The sequence below is a fragment of the Humulus lupulus genome, chromosome 4 (genome assembly GCF_963169125.1).
Source record: "Humulus lupulus chromosome 4, drHumLupu1.1, whole genome shotgun sequence".
Lineage (NCBI taxonomy): Eukaryota > Viridiplantae > Streptophyta > Magnoliopsida > Rosales > Cannabaceae > Humulus > Humulus lupulus.
In genome coordinates, this window is record NC_084796.1 from 82348895 (window position 1) to 82373314 (window position 24420).

Consider the following 24420-nt stretch of genomic DNA (forward strand, 5'->3'; position numbering starts at 1 on the left):
GTATTCGCATGGTTGCACGAGGACATGGGAGGCATCAGCCCGAGTGTCATCATGCACACACTCCACCTGGATAAAAGCGTTCCTGCCAAGTCTCAGAAGCAAAGACGTTTAGGAACAACCCGAGCTGAAGCCCTCGAAGAAGAAGTGACCCGACTCAAAAAATGTGGCTTTATCCGTGAAGCCAAATTTCCAATTTGGGTCGCCAATCCCGTGCTAGTTCCAAAGCCCAACGGGAAATAGCGGACTTGCATTGACTTCTCCGACCTGAATAAGGCCTGCCCCAAGGATTGTTTTCCATTGCCAAGGATCGATCAGCTGGTGGATGCCACGGCGGGGCACGAGCTCATGTCCTTTATGGACCGTACTCAGGCTACAATCAGATCACGATGAATCCGGCGGACCAGGAACACACCAGCTTCATGACCCCGACTAATGTCTATTGCTACAAGGTCATGCCGTTCGGTCTGAAGAACGTTGGAGCTACCTACCAAAGGCTAGTAAACAGAATGTTCGCGGACCAGATCGGAAAGAACATGGAAGTGTATGTTGATGACATGCTCGTCAAGTCAAAGATTGCCGACAACCATGTTTCCGACCTGGGAGAATGTTTTAAAATACTACGAGAATATGGCATGAGGCTCAATCCCCAGTAATGCACTTTTGGCGTCGCATCCAGGAAATTCCTGGGGTTCATAGTTAATACCCGAGGAATCGAAGAAAACCCCGACAAGATCAGGTCATTGCTCGAGCTTCCTTCGCCTAGGTCGCGGAAAGATGTCCAAGGCTTGACAGGGAGAGTGGCCGCACTGAACTGGTTTATTTCCAAGTCAACCGATAAGTGTTTTCCCTTCTACAACCTGCTTCGGGGAAACAAGAAGTTCGACTGGACAGTAGAATGCGAAAGTGCATTCCTCGACCTGAAGGTGCATCTGGCTGAACCGCCTGTGCTATCCAAGCCCAAGGCCGGCGAGCCTCTTTTTCTCTACCTAGCTGTCACTCAGGATGCAGCTAGCACCGTACTGGTACGAGAAGAGGACCAAGCTCAGAAGCCAGTTTATTACATCAGCAAGAGACTCCTCGGGGCAGAATCACGATACCCGCTGATGGAAAAATTGGCTTTCTGCCTAATTACGGCCTCGCAAAAGCTCAGGCCGTACTTCCAATCTCACTCAGTACACGTCATGACCGATCAACCTCTAAGGCAGGTTTTGCAAAAGCCTGAAGCATCGAGACATTTATTAAAGTGGGCGATCGAACTCAGTCAGTTCGAGATTTTCTATACTCCACGAACTGCCATAAAGAGTCAGGCCTTGGCCAAATTTGTGGCAGAATGCACGGGATTCCAGGAGAATCCAGCGGAGGACTCATCTCAACTCACCTCGCCCCAATCATTATGGAAAATCTTTGTAGATGGTTCATCCAACGAAAACGGCTCCGGGGCTGGAATCATTTTGATATCCCCCGAGGACATAGGTTCCACTCGGTGCTAAGGTTCGGGTTCAAGGCCTCCAACAACGAGGCAGAATACGAAGCTTTGCTGGCCGGCCTAAGGATAGCCAGGGAGTTAAAGGTGAGCTCCGTCCAGTGCTTCAGTGACTCCCAGCTCGTGGTTAACCAGGTTCTGGGCGAATATCAAGCACGGGGACCCAAGATGGCCGCCTATCTGGCAAAGGTAAAAGCCGAGCTGTCCGTGTTTGGGCGAGGATCGATTGAACAGATACCTTGAGAACAGAACACCAATGCAGATGCTCTTGCCAAGCTCGCCACCTTGAGAGAGACAGAGACACTGGGGCTGGTGCCAATAGAATTCTTGGAAAAACCAAGTATAGAAGGATATCGGGTAGAGGTCGAGATGATCGACGCCAGGCCGACCTGGATAACCCCCATTCTTGAATATCTCGTCGAGGGCAAGCTGCCCGAGGGACGTAACGACGCGCGGCGAGTCCTATATCAAGCTCCGAGATATACGACACTCGATGGAGTGTTGTACCGACGTGGGCACTCTTTACCACTCCTCCGGTGCGTTCTTCCAAGTGAAGCGAAGGCCATCCTGCAGGAAATTCACGAAGGATTCTGCGGAGACCACACTGGGGGGCAAAGCTTGGCCTTAAAGGTTCTCCGGCAAGGTTATTACTGGCCGACTCTGTCCAAAGACTCGATCTCATATGTGAAAAAGTGCGACAAGTGCCAGCGATTAGCTGCAGTTGCCCGAGCTCCTCCGGTCGAGCTAAAAATGATCTCGGCCCCTTGGCCGTTTGCCGTTTGGGGAATAGACTTAGTGGGCGCCTTGCCCACTGGAAAGGGCGGGGTCCGTTACGCCGTGGTCGCCATCGACTACTTCACTAAGTGGGCCGAGGTAGAGCCATTAGCAACAATCACGTCTAAAAAGGTGCTTGATTTCGTGATTAAAAGCATCATCTGTCGCTTCAGTCTGCCCAAGAAGATCGTCTCCGATAACGGCACTCAGTTCGACAGCGACCTGTTCACTGAGTTCTGTGACAGACATGGAATTGTGAAAAGCTTCTCTTCCGTGGCCTATCCTTAGGCGAACGGCCAGGTCGAGGCCATCAACAAGACTCTAAAGGTGAGCCTTAAGAAAAGATTAGATGAAGCAAAGGGAGCCTGGCCGGAACAGCTCCGCCAGGTCCTATGGGCATACCGGACCTCGCATCGGACTCCTACGGGTCATACTCCTTTCTCCCTAACCTTCGGGAGTGAAGCAATCCTCCCCGTGGAAGTTAAGGTTCTGTCGCATAGAGTCCAGTCCTACGACCAAGGTCGGAACCATGAACTCCTATGCCATTCCCTAGACCTAGTTGATGAAAGGCGAGAGGATTCGCAACTCCAGCTCGCCCATTATCAGCAGAAGATCACTCGCTACTTTAACACCATGGTCAGAAAACGCGCCTTTAGTGTTGGCGACTTGGTCCTAAGAAGAATTTTCCTGGCCTGAAAAGATCCCAAAGATGGAGTCTTGGGACCGAACTGGGAAGGACCCTACCAGGTCATCGAAGTCATCAAGGAGGGAACTTATAAGTTATCTCGACTTGATGGAGGGACCGTCCCACGGACTTGGAACGCCGTCCACTTAAAGAGATATTATCAATGATCTACTTGTAAGGCCTGGAAAGCTACTTTCTATGTATTAATAAAAATAAGCTTTTTACGCATATTTGCAATGGTAATCTTAAAGTAACCACGAAAGACCCTTTCCCAGTTACTTGGGGGGCATATGGTACCTGGATATAACCAGGTCTCCTTAACGACTTGGATGTTGATCCTTGTCTATGGATCGTTGCTCTTCTTAAAGAGCTCGAGATATGGATAAGGGTTAACGCTAACTAAGTCCTATCCTGGTTTTAACCGGGTCATAAAACATAGAAGTTGATTTAAATCTATTTCTCCTTGTTCTTCTTAAAGAGCATGAGATAAGGATAAAAGTTAACACGAACTAAGTTTTCTAAATAAGTTCCTGGTTTTAACTGGGTCATAAAACTTAGAAGTTAATATAAATCCATTTTTCGTTGGGAGATTTGGATAAAAGTTAACACGAACTAAGTTTTCTAAATATGTTCCTGGTTTTAACTGGGTCATAAAACTTAGAAGTTAATATAAATCCATTTTTCGTTGGTCGAGATTTGGATAAAAGTTAACACGAACTAAGTTTTCCAAATAAGCTCCTGTTTTTAACTGGGTCATAAAACTTAGAAGTTGATGTAAATCTATTTATCGCTGCTCTTTTCAAAAGAGCTCGAGATAAAAATAGCGGTTAACACGAACTAAGTTTATCAAAAAGATATATATATCGTAGCCAAAAGCATGAAAAAATATAAGTTAAAGGTGTAAATAAAATTGTCTCGAGGTGAAAACACCTCATGCAAAGGTTACATACAAAAAAAAAAAAAAAAAAGAGGGGAACTTAAAAATACTCAAAAGCAGAAAGAAAAAGTGCCCTAGGCCCCGTCAGTCGGCCCTTTGGAGGTTGCCGTTTCACCCTACTTCGCCGCGCCAGAGGCCTCCTCAGTTTCCGAAGGTGGCGCCTCCTTATCAAGGCGAGCTTGAAACTTCACCACCAAGTTCACCCAAAGGCTCGGTGACATGAAGGAGAAGTCAGCCTCCGAGTTGAAAGCCCAGCAGTGATAGAACAGGTCCTGCAGGGACTGCTCCGATGTGGCCCGTTCGGCTTCCAGGGCGGCCTGGAACTCAGTCTTCGCCGCCTCTAGGTCTGCTTGCGAGGTGGCAAGGGAGGTCTCGAACTCCTGGACCTTCAGGCGAGTCTTCTCCAGATCGACCTGGGTCTTCTCCAACTCGACCTTCGAGGTCGTCAGGGCATCCTTAGTCGCCTTAACCTCCTGAAGGGTGGCCTGGTGCTCGGTCCTCATGTCATCAAGCTGAGTTCTGGCCCTGATGATGCTCTGGTGAAGGGCGACGACACCCTGCGAGGAATGGAAGATAAACTGGCTCAAAGGAAAAATAAGAAGGAATATAATGGTAAAAGCTTTAAAAGAATAGGGCAGCTTACCGTTAGGGTCATGCTCATTGAAGAGTCCATAACGTCAACCGGGCTCATTGTCTCAATAGCCCGGAGTTCCTTCTAGGTGAACTTATAGATATGGTTAACGGCGTAGTTCGCCGATTCGTACACAGTTCCCCAGAAGGCCTCTGGGATCTTCTCCAGGTCCTGGGGGTTGACCGGGATGCGTACATCGGAGGCCACCACAGACGGAGTCCCGAGCTCCGTCCCTGCGTCCTGGGTGACAGTTGGAGTTCGCTGAGGGGGCGGAGGCATTTGGCCTGCCCCGGCAGCAAGAAGAATCGCTCCCGCGTCCTGGGCTGGCGGGGTTCTCTCCTTCTCCTTTGCCGGGGACTTGGTGGAGGTCCCAGCAGTGTTCCTGGACCCCCGGAGCCTCTTCAGTCTTGGCCCGGCTGCAGGGTTTCCCCTGAAGACTGCGCCTCGCAAGCTCCCCTCAGGCTGAGACATCTCTTCTGTCAAACAAAGAACATGGTTATTACAAGTTAACAATCATACAAAGGTTAAAGCTAAAAAAGTATACGATTACTAAGGGAAACCCTACCCCCCGAGCTGGAAGAGCCTAAGACGATTATTTCCCAAACTGGCGCAAGTTCTGGGTCCGGTTCTGACTCGGGGCTAGATTCTTCTACATACTGCCTAAGCCCCGGAGCATAGATACCTCTCTGGAGTGAAGGCCAGGTGCGTAGGTTTGTCCCATACTCCTCGAATAGGATCGACCTAAAAGCTAGGGTATTATCTACTACTACGGTGCCCCTAGGCGGGCTCTCTTGGTGATCCAGCACGAGCCGGTCGACACAATGGAGCAGAAGTGTGTTCAAGTCCGGATCGCTCCTGTGACGATGGACGATCTGCCTAGGATTGAACCTAGCCAGCCGGGGATCTGCAGCGGCCCTATCTAGACTCCTAAGCAAGTTAGAGTTACCTTGGCCAGAAGGACCCGCGGCTGCTCCGGATTGGATCCTCTCCTCACCCATGCCCTGGGCGACGTCCAAAGTCCTCTTCCTGCTCCTCACGAGTGGAACTTCGTCACCCTCGTCCTCCTCGTCTTCATCGCCCGCGACCTCCTCCACGATGACAGGTCTGGTGTCCCAAGCTGGGGGCGGCCCCCGGGGCCTCTTCAGGTTCAAGGTTTGATTTGGAAAAATTAGCTTGCAGAACACCATCGTCTCGTCCATCACGAGCGCGCGATAATCCTTCTCGCTGGGGGGCAAGCCCGCCAGCGTGTCATATTGGCCCCCGAGGGTCACAGACTTTTCGGTCCTCGCGAAGATGGCTGCAAGATTAGTTCGAGTTAGAGTGGAGTATGGGAGGAGCTAAAATAATGCTAAAAAGGCGAGCTAAGGACAGGAGCACTTACGAGGACGATTGAAGTAGTGGTGCTCGCAGTTCCGGAACCCAGTTGACATGAAGAACTGGTCCTTGAAATCATTAGGATGGCTAGGTAGCTCGATGACCGCCGCCGTGTTGGGAAAATGGGTTAAATAGTAAAACCCGTCGCCTCGCCCCCGCTGGTCCAGGCTGGCTTTGAGGCAAACGAAATATAAAATATCCGCAGGAGTGGGGACCTCCCACTCATGCTTCTGGAATAAGTACCTCAACCCTGCCAGCAGACGGTAGGAGTTGGGGGGGAGCTGAAATGGGGCCAACCCCACAAAGTTCAAGAAATCAGCAAAGTACTGATCCAGGGGGAGGAAGGCCCCTGCCTTAAAGTGTTCCCCGCTCCAGGCCGCAAACGATTCTTTGAGCGGCGAGCAGCTCCGCTCGCCCTCCGCAGCAGGTCGGGCAATGACGGAGGCTTTCCCCAGCGCGATGTTGTGAGTGAGGAAGAGCTTGTTAATCTTCGCCTGATCGGTTATCTTTGAGACGATTCTCTCCACCTCAAAGAATGCGTCAGGGGCCACCTCGACCTCCTTCTCCACTGCTGGCCCGAAACGGGGGATCGGGGAGCTAGGCATCACCGCCTTTCCTTTTTCCTGCTGGGAGGCCGAGCTTCCAACGTTCTTCTGGGGGAGATTCTTTTTTGGAGCCATCTGGTCGCCTAGCTAACAAAAGAAAACACTTTAGAAAAGGCGACCCAAGCAGGAGGAAGAAGCAATTATTATTAGCACGAGATGAGGTAAGCCCAGCTCGTGGAGAGTGGAACCACGCGGTTCAGTGAACACGCGCGTATGTTCCCAACAGATCCCAGATTACTCGGAATTCGTGTGTCAGGGGGTTCAGAAAGAATTCTCCTTGGGGGGAAAGTTTCAATAGGCAGAAAATTGCAAAACTGCTTATAAGGCGTGTTCCCTAAGCTACCCGGTTTTGCACCCAAAATTCCCAAAACTCCTACCCAGAAATTTTCCCCATAAAAAGTATCCTGAAACCCATATTCTAAAGCGATTTCCTACAATAAATATACCCTAACCTAAAAAGGGCTGTCACCCTCCATATCCACAAAACCCAGAAAAAACCCTTGCATGCGGCTACAGTGAAATTTTTTACCTAAGCTACAGTAGCATGTTTTCGAAGTACGCAGGGTCAGGAAACTTACTGTGTATGACTGGGAAGTAAACGGGAGTGTTGCGTTGACAGGAGCTTCGTCGGTGTAGTAGCTTCCAAAGCTTCGGAGAAATCCATGCGCCTGAGCTTCTTGAACGATGAAAATGGCAGCAACCGAGTCAAGGGTTTCGTTCTTCTGGAATATGGAAAGGAAAGAAGAAAAGAGGTTTGAAGAATTTCGAGTGAAAGGGTGGTCCGTGCGTAGGGTGGCCACCCCCTTTTATATGCGTGGAGGATCACGTGTAGAAGGCTCTTGGATGGCCCTGATGAGGGATCCGAGGCCTTCCACTCAAAATACGAAACAACGGCTGGGCATAGGCTAGGCCATTAAATGCGGTTCTCGTGAGACGTACTGTCACCTCCCACGATGTGCCACGTGTCAAGCACCTGCTTAAAGAGTGGAATGCAAAGAGTTGTGGGGAATTCTAAAAGCCCCTACTATGGTCTTATATATGACGTCATATACCACGAGCAGGAGCTTGGGGGGCAGATGTACGCCCTGATTTTCCCACGGGCTGATGACCAGGTCGAGCTTTGGACTAATCATGGTTAGTCTATAAACATCCCCCAGGTCAGAGATCCTGTCTTGAGGTCGTACCCCCTTAGCTCGAGGAATCCTCAAGGACTCGCCAAGACTCCCAAGACTGGAGCGAGGAATCGAAAGGCCAAAGGTCGGGTCAGGTGCACAGCTCGTGGTACGAGCTGGATATGGAGGCCATGACCCTTTGTAAAGTCAACACATGCAAGATAAACGTGCATATATCTGACATCACGTGTCCGATATCTCCCTGACTTCTCGGACACGCTGCAGGAACGTGCGTGTTCAGACACCCACGGCTGGGTTGGGCCGTGCGGCCCATTATCTCCTTATCTATCGATTTGACCATACTTATGTGTCAGGTTTAGGAATTAATCATGAATGTCACAGAGTTGATATGACAAATAAGAAGGTCACGGGATGACCTCCTTACCAACTTCCAGGTGCCTTCTCCTATAAATATGGAGACCCTGGGAGTTGATAGGGGTTGGAACAAATAGTCTCTGGAGAGATATACTTTGTAACAAAATACCCAGAATATATCAATAATATTGACTAGTGGAGTAGAAGGATTTTAACCTTTGAACCACTTAAAAACGTGTCTCGAGTCACCTATTTCATTCACTAAGATCTTATATCTGTTACGGTTCTATATTTGGCACTAATCCTCTTCTCTCTCTCTCTTAATTACCTGTTGGCGAAGAACCGCGTCAACACTTTTAAAACTAGATTTTTTTTTGTTTCTAAATTTTTCATATTATTAAATTTTGTATTTATATCAAAATTTAAATTTATTATTCTTTAACATATTTATTGTTGACGCCGTTTTTCGTCAACAGTGAAAGAAGAGCACGTAAACAACAAACAGTAATGACCAATTAAAAAATAACAACACAAAACACGATTTTTACATGGTTCAGCAGTTAAATCTGCCTAGTCCACGAGTCTCTGTTATTAAACTCAAGATTATCTCTGAAAATTCTTAAGCATGAATTCTTCAGAGTTTTCTCTCCAGGTTTAGCATTTCGGTCCATTACAATGGTGCACGACTTCTCTATTTATAGAGAAGGATGCAGAATACTATCCCACATATTTTGGGTAGTTACTCTTTTTGTGTAAATAAATTAAATGGCTTTAAATGCCTGCAATCCGATATAAAAGGAAACGTCCCCTGAAGACTAGGGGGCGTATAACTAATCGAATAATATCCCATGATTTTATGGGATTTACAATAATAAAAGCAGGATACGCCCCTTATAAACAACACTTATAGATATTCAAAGTCATTGTCATATATCTCCAAGGCCTTAATCTCCCAGGTTTCTCATCAGCTTTCGAGCTAATGACATCTCATGAGGTCACATGGCTTCGAGATCGTACGTACGTCAGGCTCGGACCCCCTGATCCGAGGTCATTCCTGAGGGTAGAGGCGTCTCGGGAGCTACCTTGCGAGATCGTGAACGTTTCGAGGCCACCACATTCGAGGTCGTCTCGAGTCTTGCAGGCTTGATATTCAATCCTGGAGCATACTTCGAACTTTACGGGTTCATTCGCTGCAAATCCAGCTTTCGAGGTCACATTTAACATGGCTCGAAATCGGGGTATAACATCTTGCCCCCTCAAAAGTATTTGTTCGAATAGTATTTGTTCGAATCCTAAGAGAAGGAAACTTTTGAACTACTTTCTTCGGGAACCGTACCGTCATACTCCTGAAAATGGACACGCGTCAGTTGGGTATTGCTCACTTATGATACTTGAGTACCTTGGAAACATACCCACGATCATTCGTCTGCCGCCTTTTCGGTTCCATCTTATCAGTAATCCCCATCCGTTGGATCTTGCAAGGATTTTATTCAACGCCCCAGATTAATCCCCTTTTTCCATCTATATATATGAGACCCCATTCATCATCTTCTTTTTTATTTTCGTTCACCAGGAGCAAGAAAAGAAAAGGACGAAACCAGAGGCCATCCTAGAAAACCTCTATCCCGTGCATGTTCTCTCTGCCAAAGAAGCAAAGAACCCCCGGTTTGTTCGAGTCCGTGAGTTCATATTTGCAGCCTCTCCTTCAGTCAGCAATTTCCCTGCAATCGCCATTATTGTGTAAGTATGCAATCTTTGTTTTCCCTTTTGCCAATTTTTGTTCGTACTGTTCTTGCTGTGTCTTTTAATGTACTAGTTTATTTTCTTAGCATAATACGTTAGGGGATTTTTATCCGATAGGCTCATATGTTTTTTAGACTTCCATACTGAATTTACATCACTGGTTCACACACAGTTTTGATGTTTGAGCAAGGTTCCTGTTTTCTGGGTTTTAAAATTTTAAGAGACATTTCTTGTACACCAAGATTTCGGGTAAAAAACCTTGGCTTTGACAAATGCACGAAACCCAAGGCTGCCTTTTCTGGTTATCCGCCACTCTTTTTCCCCTGATTTTCGGGATTTTCAAAAAATTATCCACTCTCCTCCCTTTCTCGTGGAACGCACGTCCTGACTCTTTAATAAGGGTTTTAGTATATAGCTTGTTTTGTTCCTAAACTACGAGCTCGTTCTATCGAACTCATAATTCGTGCATGCATGGCCCTCACCATTTATTCTTTCTCACTAGATGTCACAGAATCTAGAAAGACGGTGGGGGTCGTTGCTGGCAATCCCTTATGAGCCAAAAACCCCGAGCCCGGAGTCGCTGTTCGCTCGGAATCAACGCCGGATTCGGGAGTACGAGCTTGCGCGCAAGCAGGAGGATATTCGAGCTCATTACCACCGCCAAATAGACGAGGTCATAGAGGGGAAGAGGAGAACTCTTCAGGAGGCCCTTTATCCAGAACCCAATTCAGGGCCTAGGCCGATTCCCCTCGACCCTGCACTAAAGGTCACTGTCGCATATAGTCCAGGAGAACTTCAATTTTCATTGATGGGGGAACCTTCTTCCTCACAGCCGAGGAAAGAAATGTTCGAGGCTGAGCACTATTGGAGCTCGATTACCTCGACTAGTCAGATAACTGACATCTTGGCCCACCATGGCCTCAGCTTGTCTGGTTCTTTGAAGTGTCGAGCTCCGGCCGACCACGAACGAAGCTGTTTCGCCCCTAGGGGCCGCGATGCCAAGGTGAAATACGCGGCATGGAGCCAGGAACACATGAGGGCGGGGGCACTGCTGCCTTTGAAGTCTTTTTTCAAGGACTTCACGGATTTCGTTGGGTTGGCTCCGTTCCAGCTCAACACCAATTCTTACAGGGTGCTGTCTGCCCTGAGGTCGCTATACCACGAGCTGACGTGGGAAGGGCCTTCACCTCAAGAGATTTTATATCTCTTTTGTCTGAAAAGCAACCCCTCCCGAGCTCGGGGAGGAGATGGCTTTTATTATCTTTCGAGCTATCCCAAAGAGAAGAAGGTCTTTGAAGATCTTCCCAATCATCCGCCTGATTTCAAAAAGGCCTTCTTCTAGACAGACGGTCTATCCCCGTCTCGACACTACTCGTTCAGTCGGATTCGTAAGTATTCCCGTTATCTTTATCTCTGTGCTCGAGATTTTAGCTCTTAGATCCATACTTAGTTGAAATGTATCTTGCTTTTCAGCCAACTTTCAGCGTCCCACTCCTGACGAGACAATGAAGGGACATAAGGAGACCCTGCCCCAACTCCCTCATGGTAGGAGGTCTCTCCTGTACCTTTTACATGAGGATAAGCTCCGAAAATGCGGACTTTTGGGGGAGGGCCAGTCTACCTCAGACTGGTCCAATAAAAAGTATGAACGCTGGGAGCAGGTGCCGTTGCCCACAAGCGTCCTCCCTCCGAGGAGAGAGGTGAGGTCCCCACTTCCAGTTCGCATAAGGAGTCCGCCGTCGGGGAACGAGGCTAATGACGAAGCCTCGAGCTCAGACTCGGATGAAGGTAAAGCCCTCCATACTTCGAGAATGTGGTCCCCCACCTTACTATGGCATAAGCCCAATAGGTTAGTCTCATGCCCACATGATAGATACCACTTCTACATATGGAGTTGGGTAGACGACTGTGTCCATAGGTTTGATAGTGGGCTCGGGAAGTTTGCACCATGTATACTTCGGACGAAATGTGGAACGGGATAGTTGTCCAATACGGGACCAACGATTATAGGGACCTTTCGAGGTTATCACCCACCTATAGGGAAGGCACTCCCCCTGCTTCTTCTGAAGATGGGGGAATTTCATGGTCCCCGAGCTCTAGTTCGGGGAAGATTTCCAGTTAGGTCTTTTCTTCACTTGGTTTTTTTTTTTTCCAAGCTTATTATCATTATGTCTGACTCTGATTGGAATTGTGCAGGTGCCATGGACTCCGACCTCGATGCTGTGCTTTTTAGCGATGAGGGATCCGAAGCTCAGAAGAGTAAACATCCGAGAATCCCGCGGAGGTCCGACCGACCATCCAAGATCCCCAGACGCCACGAGAAGACCCCAACGGCCCAGACTACTGCGAGCACAACCGAGGAACTGACTGTTCAGGTTGATGCGTCTGGCTAAACCACGCCCATCTCGCTTCCTCCGACCGGTACTCAAATAACAGTCGGTCAGCCCCCGAAGAAACCTTCTGTCTCCAAGGTTCAGCTGCCGACGGCCCGACCTCATATTGAGGAGTTCGTGCTTGATGGCACCGCTGGGACCCAAGGGGCTGTGCTCAGCTCGGATGTCCTCTCTCGAGTGGGTCAAAGCTTTTCAGGCTTCGGCGCCGACCATTGGGACCTTGTGCACAATGCCTCGAACTGCAATACTCTTTATGATAAGAGTATCAAACTCACTGCCGCGGTAGCCTTCACAACTCTCCTTTAAATGTTTGTGTATCAGCTCGCGAACTAATTCGTTCTTTGTATTTCAGGCCCTTGTCGTCTCAGCACAGCTTAACTATAAGCTGACTAACGAGGTGCACACGAGCATGTCTCTGGCCCAAAAGTTGAAGGATCTCGAGCTTAAGATGGCTGACGAACTCAAGGACTCGAAGTCTGAACTTGAAAAAATGAAGACCCATCTCGAGGAGCTGGAGAAGACGAATGCCGAGCTTGAACAGGCGAAGACTCGTCTTGAGAAGGCCAATTCCAAGCTCGAAGAGGAGAAATCTGCTACCTTCGACATCATGGAGAGCGAGAAGGCCCGCCTCCTGGATGAGTTTAAGGAGCAGAAGGAGAAAGCGGTCGACCAAGCCATGTACAAACTTTGGGCTGATAATGCCGACCTCGATACCAACTTCCTGGGTCCTCTCGAGGCCAAGTATGTTGAGCGGTGGAATGCCCGTCTTGAGGCAAGTGAAGCTGCTCGGGAGGCTGCTCAGAAGGATAGTCATGCTATTCGTCCTGGGGGGTCCGGTGCTACTGATGTTGAGAAGGCCAAGGAGACTCCTCTTCCTTAAATCTGATCTCGAGGAAATCACTTATTGGGGCTGCGTCCCCTTATTTTTGTAACTATTTTAATTTATGCCCATGGGGTTGATACAATTTCTTTTAACATTGACTTTTATATGATTTACATTTCTTGGCTCGAAATATTTTGCACATTTTATATGGATGAATCATTTATGTTTATTTATTCATACAAACATATTGTGGATTTAGGCTCGAAACTCGATGCATTCGTGCATAGTTTGTTCAAATTATCCACTCCCGACCTCGTTATTCATCAAAGCCAGATGTTATTTTAACCATGAACTCGAAAGTACTTATATGATATGTAACGTGAATGGTTTGGTTATATCTTTTTTTTGCTTGGTTACTTTTCCTCGTCCTCGGTTTTTATTCCAAGGTTAAGAGTTTGAAACTATTTTTCTTTAAGATATTCCAGCCTCGATCTCGACTTATCCCGAAGTAGGTTTAGGTTCCTACTTATCGTCGATTAGTTTTTTTGGCTGGTTTGTTCCAAACCTATTGAGTTTGCACATCTGGTTAATTCCAAACATTTTCTGTTTTCGATAATTCGGTTATGTCCAAACTATCTAAGCTCGCGTATCTGGTTATATCCAAATACTTCATGTTTTAGATAGTTCGGTTATGTCCGAACTATCTAAGCTCGCGTATCTGGTTATATCCAAATACTTTATAAATTTTTTATTTTTTAAGCTGATGGTATATATACCAATGATGCCCCCTTAATATCCTATGAGTGTGACCATAGGTTATTAAATTAAGAGAGATTGCAAAAAAAAAAAAAAGAGATAATATACTGAATGAAATAAGTCTTTATTTGATGGAAATCAAAAAGCAAACAAACTAATACAAATAGAAACTCATGGTTATAGGCAACACTTTTCCTACACTACTGATAGTAAGGTCTAAGGTGTTCGCCATTCCATGCTCGTGGTACCAGGCTCCCGTCCAATCTCGCCAGTTTGTACACACCGGGACGGATGATTGACTCTATCTGGTATGGTCCTTCCCAATTCGGCCCGAGCACCCCAGCTGCTGGATCTCGCGTTGCCAAGAATACGCGTCTTAACACCAGATCTCCCATTCCGAACTTTTGATCTCGAACCCTCTTGTTGAAATACCTGGTAGTTCGTTGCTGGTAAGCAGCGTTTCTCAGCTGAGCCTCTTCTCTCTTTTCTTCAATCAGGTCTAAGGTTTCCTCGAGCTGAGTGTGGTTTGAACTTTGATCATAAATCTGAGTTCGGATCGTTGGAATTTCGACCTCGACGGGCAACATTGCCTCGCAACCGTATGCTAGGGAGAACGGGGTATGCCCCGTTGATGTTCGAGCTGTGGTCCTATATCCCCAAAGGACTTGGGGCAATTCTTCGGGCCACCGTCCTTTCGCATCCTCCAACTTTTTCTTCAGAGAACTTTTGAGAGTTTTGTTTACAGCCTCGACCTGGCCATTCGCTTGAGGGTGGGCCACTAATGAAAAACTCTTTATTATGCCGTTCTTTTCACAAAAGTTGGTGAACAAGTCGGAATCGAACTGGGTTCCATTGTCGGATACGATCTTCCTTGGTACCCCATATCGGCACACGATGCTTTTTACCACGAAATCAAGGATCTTTTTTAAAGTTATAGTCGCCAATGGTTCAGCCTCCGTCCACTTTGTGAAGTAATCCACGGCGACCACAGCATATTTTACTCCGCCCTTACCAGTCGGGAGAGAGCCTATGAGGTCGATGCCCCATACCGCGAAAGGCCATGGGGAAGTCAACATGGTCAGCTCGGATGGTGGAGCTCGGGGTATCGTGGCAAATCTCTGGCATTTGTCGCATTTTTTCACGTACTCGAAAGAATCCGTTTTAATGGTTGGCCAGAAATATCCTTGGCGTATGATCTTCTTGGATAGGCTATGCCCCCCGGTGTGATCTCCGCAGAACCCTTCATGAATTTCTTCAATGATTTTCTTAGCTTCGGGAGGGGTTACGCATCTAAGTAACGGCATGGAATATCCCCTTCTGTATAGTTTTCCGTCCAAAATGGTGTAACGGGGAAGTTGATACATCAACTTTTGTGCCTGGTTCCGATCTTTTGGGAGGACTCCATTTTCGAGATAATCAACTATTGGGGTCATCCAGGTCGGCTCTGTTTCGATCATACACACATCTTCCTCTTCTGGCTCGTTAATGCTAGGTGTTGATAGGTGTTCTATGGGTACAACATTCAGTTCTTCATTTTCGGTGGATGTGGCGAGTCGAGCTAAGGCATCTGCATTAGAGTTCTACTCGCGGGGAACCTGTTCGATTGTATAGAATTCAAAACACTCTAACGCGGATTTTTCCTTTTCCAAATAAGCTGCCATTCTTGTACCACGAGCCTGGTATTCTCCTAGGATTTGATTAACCACGAGCTAGGAGTCACTGTAGCAATGTATAGCTCTTTCTTTGAGCTCCTTTGCTATTCGAAGTCCTGCGAGTAAAGCCTCGTATTCGGCCTCATTATTCGACGCTTTAAAGCCAAATCTTAAGGAAAAATGAAATCTGCTTCCTGCGGGAGTAACCAAAATATCTCCTGCCCCCGCTCCATTTTCATTTGATGAGCCGTCGACGTAAAGTTTCCACAGCTCGTGGGCTGTGGTTATTACCTCGTCGTCGTCTATTCCAGTACATTCCACTATAAAGTTCGCCAATGCCTGTGCCTTAATGGTCGTTCTTGGGTGGTAGGTGATCTCGAACTGTCCGAGCTCAACAGCCCATTTAAGAAGTCGACCTGAAGCTTCTGGTTTAGACAAGACTTGTCTAAGCGGTTGATCAGTCAGCACATGGATGGGATGCGCCTGAAAGTAGGGGCAGAGTTTACGAGATGAATGAATTAAACTGAGCGCAAGTTTCTCCATCAATGAGTATCTTGACTCTGCCCCCAGTAATCTTTTACTGATGTATTAAATGGGTCTTTGCACCTTTTCTTCTTCTTGAACGAGCACTGCGCTTATCGTGTGTTCGGTGGTTGAAAGGTATAGGTACAGTATTTCTCCTGTTTCAGGTTTCGACAAGATGGGTGGTTCTGCAAGGTGCTTTTTGAGCTCCTGAAAAGCCAGCTCGCATTCCTCCGTCCATTCAAATTTCTTACCTCCCTTTAATAAGTTAAAAAATGGAAGACCACGGTTCGTAGATTTCGAGATGAATCTGCTTAGGGCTGCCATCCTGCCAGTCAAGCTTTGGACATCTTTGTGCCTCCGAGGTGAGGGCATGTCAATCAGGGCCTTGATCTTGTCGGGGTTAGCCTCGATTCCACGAGAGTTCACAATAAAGCCCAGAAATTTTCCTAAAGACACCCAAAAAGTGCACTTCTGAGGATTTAGCTTCATGTTATACTTCCTGAGCACGCCGAAGCACTCTTCGAGGTCATCAACATGGTTCCTGTTGAGTTGAGACTTGACAAGCATGTCATCAACATAAACCTCCATGTTGTTCCCTATTTGTTATGAAAACATCATGTTTACGAGCCGCTGGTATGTGGCTCCAGCATTCTTGAGCCCGAATGGCATGACATTATAACAGTATAGCCCTTTATCCGTGATGAAGCTCGTATGTTCTTGGTTGGGGGCATGCATGGGAATCTGGGTATATCCAGAATAAGCATCCATGAACGACATCAGGCCATGCCCCGCTGTGGCATCCATGAGCTGGTCAATCCTTGGTAACGGAAAACAGTCTTTTGGGCAAGCTTTGTTGAGGTTTGAGTAATCAATATAGGTTCGCCACGTCCCATTGGGCTTTGGGACCAACACCAGATTGGCTACCCAGTCGAGGAGGAAGGCATCCCTAATGAATCGGTTTGCCTTTAACCTGTCAACCTCCTCCTTCAGTGCTTTCTTTCTGTCTTCGTCCAGCTGTCTTCGCTTTTGTTGCTTCGGGGGAAAGCTTTTTTCTATGTTCAGTGCGTGGCTTGCCACATTTGGGCTTATCCCCACCATGTCTGAGTGTGACCACGCGAAGACATCCTGGTTTTTCTTCAAAAAGCAAATTAATTGCTATTTTGCCTCATCTTGGAGGTGTTTTCCGATCTTCACCTTCTTCGAGGGATCAACTTCCTCGAGCTCCTCTAAAGGTTCGAGGTCAACTTTCTCCTCAATCCTTGGATTAATCTCTTCGTCAATCTCTAAGACCGTTCCATCTTTGTTTTGTACGATGACAAGGGCTTGTGCGCTCGTCTGTTTCTTTCCTCTCAAGGAGATGTTGTAGCATTCCCTCCCTGCTAATTGGTCTCCTTTCAATGTCCCGACCCCGCTAGGGGTTGGGAACTTAAGGGCCAAATGCCTTACTGATGAAACTGCCCTTAGCCCGACCAGGGCGGGTCTCCCGAGCAGCACATTGTAGGCTGATGGTAAATCTACTACCACGTGTTGGAAAAACTCATTGCATGATCTTTATTTATCTTCATGCAATTTACATATTATCGAACAAACATGCAAATTCCTAGAACATGCTCCTATGAAATTGATACAAATACAAAGTAAAGTAAAAACTTACATTACGCAGCGGAACTGGAACAACTCCATCCTTCAATCTCTCTAACCCTTGATTCCTTTCTGTAGCAGAGTATTATGAAGAGATTGAACAAGATCAGCAACACAGTCTTCCTCACCAAGCCTTTGATCAACCTAGAACTAGTGTGGGCTGGTTCTCAACACATGAGATAGAGATCTAGAAAAGAAGAAGAGATTGTGGCTAAGAAAGGATTAGAGTGTCTAGGTTTTCACTTACCCAAATCAACTGAGACTGACTTGCTTAACAAAACCCTAGATATCATATTACTTATATAGGCAACTTAATGAGATTTATTTAAATTTAAATTAATTAAAAATAATAAACAAAAATAAAAAGTCTTGGGCTGCCATAAATGGACTTGGGCTCAATCTCTTTGTTTTGAATTTAAATCCCAATTGGGCCTAAATTCAAAACCTTTTATTTATTTATTTATTTATTTTTAATCAATTAATTAAATCCTTATTCAAATTAACTAATTATAATTTGAAACTTGATTTAATATTATTTATTTATATTGATACTAATTTATCAATATTAATAAATTTACCCAAAGATTCTCTTTTATTCTCTAAATCTCATATCTCTATAAATTTTCCAAAATTGACCTAGTCAACTTTAAAAATCCTAATTGATAATTAAATCAATTAATTGAGACATTCCAGATGATTTACTCAAAGGTGATGCGGGGACCATGGATCCATGAAATCAAGCTCCAACAAGTTACCGTGAATTTATTTACGAATAATTTCACTACCTTATTAATTCCTCGTGACTCCACTATAGACTCGGAATTGAACTCTTGAATTCATAGAACGTATTTTCAAAACCATAAATACATTATCCATTGTTATAACCATTACAATCAGTCAATCCTCTATCGATGACTTACTAACGAGCTGGGTGGAAATTACCGTTTTACCCCTCATCAGTATTTTATCCTTAACTCCGACTAAGTTCCTTATAAATGATATTTCCGTGAACTTAATCACAGAAATGAGATCTCAATCATTTAACCTTTTGAACAAAGCAATTAAGGAAATCATCTTTTCACTTCTCATACAGAAGTTAAAGATTTCGTATCTATGAATAATACTCCCACTCAATTACACTAATAAGTCTCCAAGATGTAAGTATGGGCTAGACCGTAGGGTAAGCTAGTAACGAACAAGTCAAAAGATTTAAATAATATAATTAGCAGAATATTATCACTCAGAATTAAGATCGACTTAATATATGGTCAACGTTGTGACATTGATTAGATTTGATAACAACGATACTTATTTATCAATCAATAATCAATATCGGTCCTAGTCCGATGTAACTAAATACATCCGATCTTATCTACTTGGTCGAAGCCTTGGACAAGACATCACACCCTAAATGTGTAAGTAGATCATATCGTAGATTTCCTAATCAGTGAAAATCCAATGCACTGATCTAATCTTAGGACTCGTTCTTTTGAACATATAATTACAACTATAATCCACTGTGACCTAGTCACTATAATTGTAACTATCCATATGTTCGGGATTTTATAAATGTTTGTATTATTTCAATAATCATGTAATAAAACAAGTAAGCAACACAGTTGTCAAACTAAATGATTTCTACTACTTTTATTGATAATATGAAATCATTCTACATGTCCGACATGGTTTTATAAGGGCATAAAACCCAACACCACGAACTCCATCATCTTGGTTGCCGAGACTGGGTAGTCTCCCAAGGTCACGGGGAGCTCGATGGATCCCATGCAGGTGGTTCCTTCTCCTGAAATGCCATACAAAGTAGTTGCGCACGCTTTCAGGTCACGAAGGGAGAGTCCCATCTTCTCGAGGGTTGCTTTGTAAAGAATGTTGACTGAGCTCCCATTATCTATGAGAACTCGGTGGACCCTTTTGTTGGCCAGCTGAAGAGTAATGACCAGCGGATCGTGGTGAGGAAACTGGACATGGGATGCGTCTTCCTCGGTGAAGGTTATTGGTTGTGTCTCAATCCTCTGACTTTTGGGAGCCCTAGGTTCGGGTTCATAAGGAGACCCGTCCCCAGTCTTCAGCTCGTTAACATATCTCTTTTGGGCGTTCCTGCCCACTCCTGCAAGATGAGGCCCTCCCGAGATGGTTATTACATCCTCTCCATCTATCGGTGGGGGCCTGTCTTCTTCCCGAGCTCGGGAACTATTGTTTTGTGTCGTCGAAGGCGCGGCTACTCTCTGGCTCGTGGCCGCCTGACTAGTATTCTGGTTTTTGACATATTGTCGAAAGTAACCTCTCAAGATCAATCCTTCGATCTCGTACTTCAGTTGTCGACATTCATCGGTTGTGTGGCCGGTGTCTCTATGAAATTGGCAATACTTATTGGAATCCCTCTTGGACTTTTGATTTCTCATCGGGTCCGGACGCCTAAAGGGGACCTGGTTTTCATTAGCCAGGTATATGTTCTCCCGAGACTCATTGGTGTATACTCTATACACGGAGAAATATCTCTCCCCTTTCTTTTTCTTTCCTCCCTCGGCTTCGGGGTTACTTCCTTCGTTCTTTTTCCTCTTGGAGGGATTCTCCGTGGCAGGCTTTGAAGCTGCTGGGTCTGCCGAGGCTGAGGCAGAGTTAATGTTTATCGTTGTAGTTTCGGACTGGGAAGTCGCATTGAGCGTCGACCTCGCTTCCTCTACATTGACAAACCTCTGCGCTCGTTTGTTAAACTCGGGTATGGACCTTACCGGTTTCCTTTGCATGTCATCCCAAAGGGCACTTCCCGGCATTACACCAGCTCGGACAACCATTAGGTGCCCACTGTCATCCATGTCCCGAGCTCGGGCGACTTCCAGATTAAACCTTGTTAAGTAACTTTTTAGTGTTTCGCCCGGCTGTTGTCGGACGTTAGTTAAGGTGGATGCCTCTGGTCTGACCCCCATCATTGCTCTGAACTGCTTCTTAATGTCTTTAGACAACTGCTCCCAAGAAGTTATTGAGTGTCTCTTATATTTTTCGAACCAACTTTTGGCAGGTCCTGTCAATGATGCTGGAAACAACATGCATCTGAGCTCGTAACCCACATTACTGGCTCTCATGATAGTGTTAAACGTGATTAGGTGACTACACGGGTCGGTTTTTCCTTCAAACGTTGGGACGTGAGGGATCCGGAACCCTTGAGGAAATGGGGTATTGGAGATATGAGGAGCAAATGGTTCGAGCTCCTCGTCAGAGTCTTCATACCGATCATTCCTTTGCTCGTTTTTCAAAAGCTTAAAAGCCTTTTCAAGCTGGTCAATTCTTTCTTGGACTGGGTCCGCAAAAGGTACTGTCTGGAATCGGCTGTCATCGATTACAATCCCAGGCTCGCGTCTCCGCAAGGGATCTCTACGCCTATTCAAGCGATTCCTCAAGTCCGGATTCGTTTGGTCACCATTACCCCGACTCTGATTCAGGTGATCTCGCAGGTCGTGATGATTTTTGCGGCTTTCGGTATTCTTACGACCTCGGTCATGCTTACTGACCGACCTGGTATCTCCGGACTCATCACTGGTAAAAATCATTGCTTGGTTATTTCGTGATGGATTCTTCCCACGTCGCCTCGTCTCCACCGTGCGAGACCGAGACGTTTGAATTTTCTCAGATGGGGGGCCTCTCCGCTCCTGTAAAGCCTCCCCGTTTCCTTGTCTTCCCCTCGTACGCCCTTCGCCCTAATCTCAAACGGGTTGAGCGTTCCTGCGAGGGGGCAAAGGATATCTTATGGGTGATGGAGGGAACCATATAGGCGACGGTGGTTGCCACCCTTGTCGCGGCCTAGAGGGCCCAGAATTTGCCCGAGATGGGTCGGTCGCATTTGGCGCGCTCCCAGGTACCTGAGTCCGAGCCTCTGCAGGGGTTCAGTTATTCTCAGTTCCTGCAGGCACTTCCACAGGCGGGTTAGCCGGGGCCCGAGCCCAAGTGCTCCTCTGGGGCCTAGGTGGAGCGGATGGCTCTGCTGGTGCCGGAGTTTGAGTCGGCCTCCTTGTGGCAGCATCTTTTCGTGGACGCCCACGGGGTCTACGGGGAGGAACATGCACGTCCCTTGGAGGAGGGACTTGGTTTTCGCGCGGAGGCGGGGGCTGAGCCACCTGCGCCTCTGCGGCTATCCTTGCCAACTCCTCATTCCGTCTGTTGGCCTCTGCCAACTGCTGCTTCAATTTCCAGTTCTCAAGTTCCACAATAGGAACATACCACTCAGGATTGTAGTACATATCCTCATCTCTCGGTGGAGGAGGTGGTCCCCGGGAATCAGAAGACCCACTTCTCTCTTCAACATCCTGGTTCTCCATTGGCTGTTTTCCAGGACGTCTTGGGTAATTTTCTTCAGGTGTGTTCTGATTGTTAGTGGCCATGACTTTTTCAGGGATGAATGCTTAAGGCTCTCAATGAAAGCACCAAACTGTTGACGCCGTTTTTCGTCAACAGTGAAAGAAGAGCACGTAAACAACAAACAGTAATGACCAATTAAAAAATAACAACACAAAACACGATTTTTACGTGGTTCAGCAGTTAAATCTACCTAGTCCACGAGTCTCTGTTATTAAACTCTAGATTATCTCTGAAAATTCTTAAGCATGAATTCTTCAGAGTTTTCTCTCCAGGTTCAACATTTCGGTCCATTACAATGGTGCACGACTTCTCTATTTATAGAGAAGGATGCAGAATACTATCCCACATATTTTGGGTAGTTACTCTTTTTGTGTAAATAAATTAAATGGCTTTAAATGCCTGCAATCCAATATAAAAGGAAACGTCCCCTGAAGACCAGGGGGCGTATAACTAATCGAATAATATCCCATGATTTTATGGGATTTACAATAATAAAAGCAGGATATGCCCCTTATAAACAACACTTATAGATATTCAAAGTCATTATCATATATCTCCAAGGCCTTAATCTCCCAGGTTTCTCATCAACTTTCAAGCTAATGACATCTCCCGAGGTCACATGGCTTCGAGATCGTATGTACGTCAGGCTCGGACCCCCTGATCCGAGGTCATTCCTGAGGGTAGAGGCGTCTCGGGAGCTACCTTTCGAGATCGTGAACGTTTCGAGGCCACCATATTCGAGGTCGTCTCGAGTCTTGCAGGCTCGATATTCAATCCTGGAGCATACTTCGAACTTTACGGGTTCATTCGCTGCGAATCTAGCTTTCGAGGTCACATTTAACATGGCTCGAAATCTGGGTATAACATTTATAAAATTAACTATATTATTTTTTAACATATTTATAAAATTTGTATTAGTTAAAAAAAAGTTGTTTTATAAATTGGAAAAATATTGTAAAAAAATTAATGAATAGTATAATTTTAAAAATAGACTAAATTATGTAAATATATATTTATAAAAATTATGTATTTATTAAAAAATTATAAAACTAGATTTTTTTTTGTTTTAAAATTTCTCATATTATTAATGTTGACGCGGTTCTTCGCCAACAGGTAATTAAGAGAAGGAGAGAAAAGGATTAGTGCTAAATGTGAACCGAAATAGATATATGATCTTAGAGGACCAAAGGGGTGACTCAAGACACGGTTTTTAAGTGGTTCGAAGGTTAAAATCCTTCTACTCCACTAGTCAATATTATTTATCTATACTGAGTATTTGGTTACAAAGTATTTCTTACAAGAGATTATTTTTCCAACCCCTATCAACTCTCAGGGTCTCCATTTTTATAGGAGAAGGCACCTGGAAGTTGGTAGGGAGGTCATCCCGTGACCTTCTTACTTGTCGTATCAATTCTGTGACATTCATGATTAATTCCTAAACCTGACACATAAGTGTGGTCAAATCAATAAGTAAGGAAGTAATGGGCCGCACGGCCCAACCCAATCGTGGGTGTCTGAATCACGCACGTTCCTGCTGCGTGTCCGAGAAGTCAGGGGGATATCAGACACGTGATGCCTGATATATGCACGTTTACCTTGCGTGTGTTTACTTCTCAAGGGATCATAGCTCCATATCCAGCTCGTACCGCGAGCTGCATACTGGACCTGACCCTCGGCCTTCAGGCGGCCTGCTTCAGTCTGGGACAATGGAGGCGAGCCCTTTGGGATTCCTCGAGCTAACGACAGAAGCTCCGGTCTTAGGGGAGTTCATGAGATAACTACGATTAGTCAGCTGCTCGGCTTGCTAATCAGCCCGCGGGAAAACCAGGGCGTACATCTGCCCCCCAAGCTCCTGTTCGTGGTATACCACATCGTATAGAAGACCACAGTAGGGGATTTTGGACTTCCCCATTAACTCTTCGCATTCCACCTTTTATGCAGGCGTCTGATACGTGGAACATCGTGGGTGGTGACGGTACATCTTACGAGAACCGCATTTAATGGCCTAGCCCATGCCCAGCCGTCGTTTCGTATTTCGAGTGGAGGGCCTCGGATCCCCCATCAGGGCCATCCAACGGCCCTCTATACGTGATCCTTTACGCATATATAAAGGGGTGGCCACCCTACGCATGGGCCACCCTTTCATTCGAAATTTTTCAAGCTTCAAGCTCCTCTTCTTCTTCTCTCTATATCTCCAGAAGAACGAAACCCTCGACCCTGTTACTGCCACTGTCAACGTTCAAGAAGCTTAGGCGCACGGATTTCTCCGAAACTTTGGAAGCTATTACACCGACGAAGCTCTTACCAACGCAACACCTTCGTCTATCTCCCAGCCACACACTGTAAGTTTCCTGACCCTGTGTGTTTTGAAAATATGTTACTGTAGCTTAGGTAAAAAAATTTACTGTAGTCGCATGCAAGGGTTTGCTGGGTTTTGTGGATATGGAGGGTGACAGCCTTTTTAGGTTAAGGTATATTTGTTGTAGGAAATCGCTTTAGAGTATGGGTTTCAGGATGCTTTTTCTGGGGAAAATTTATGG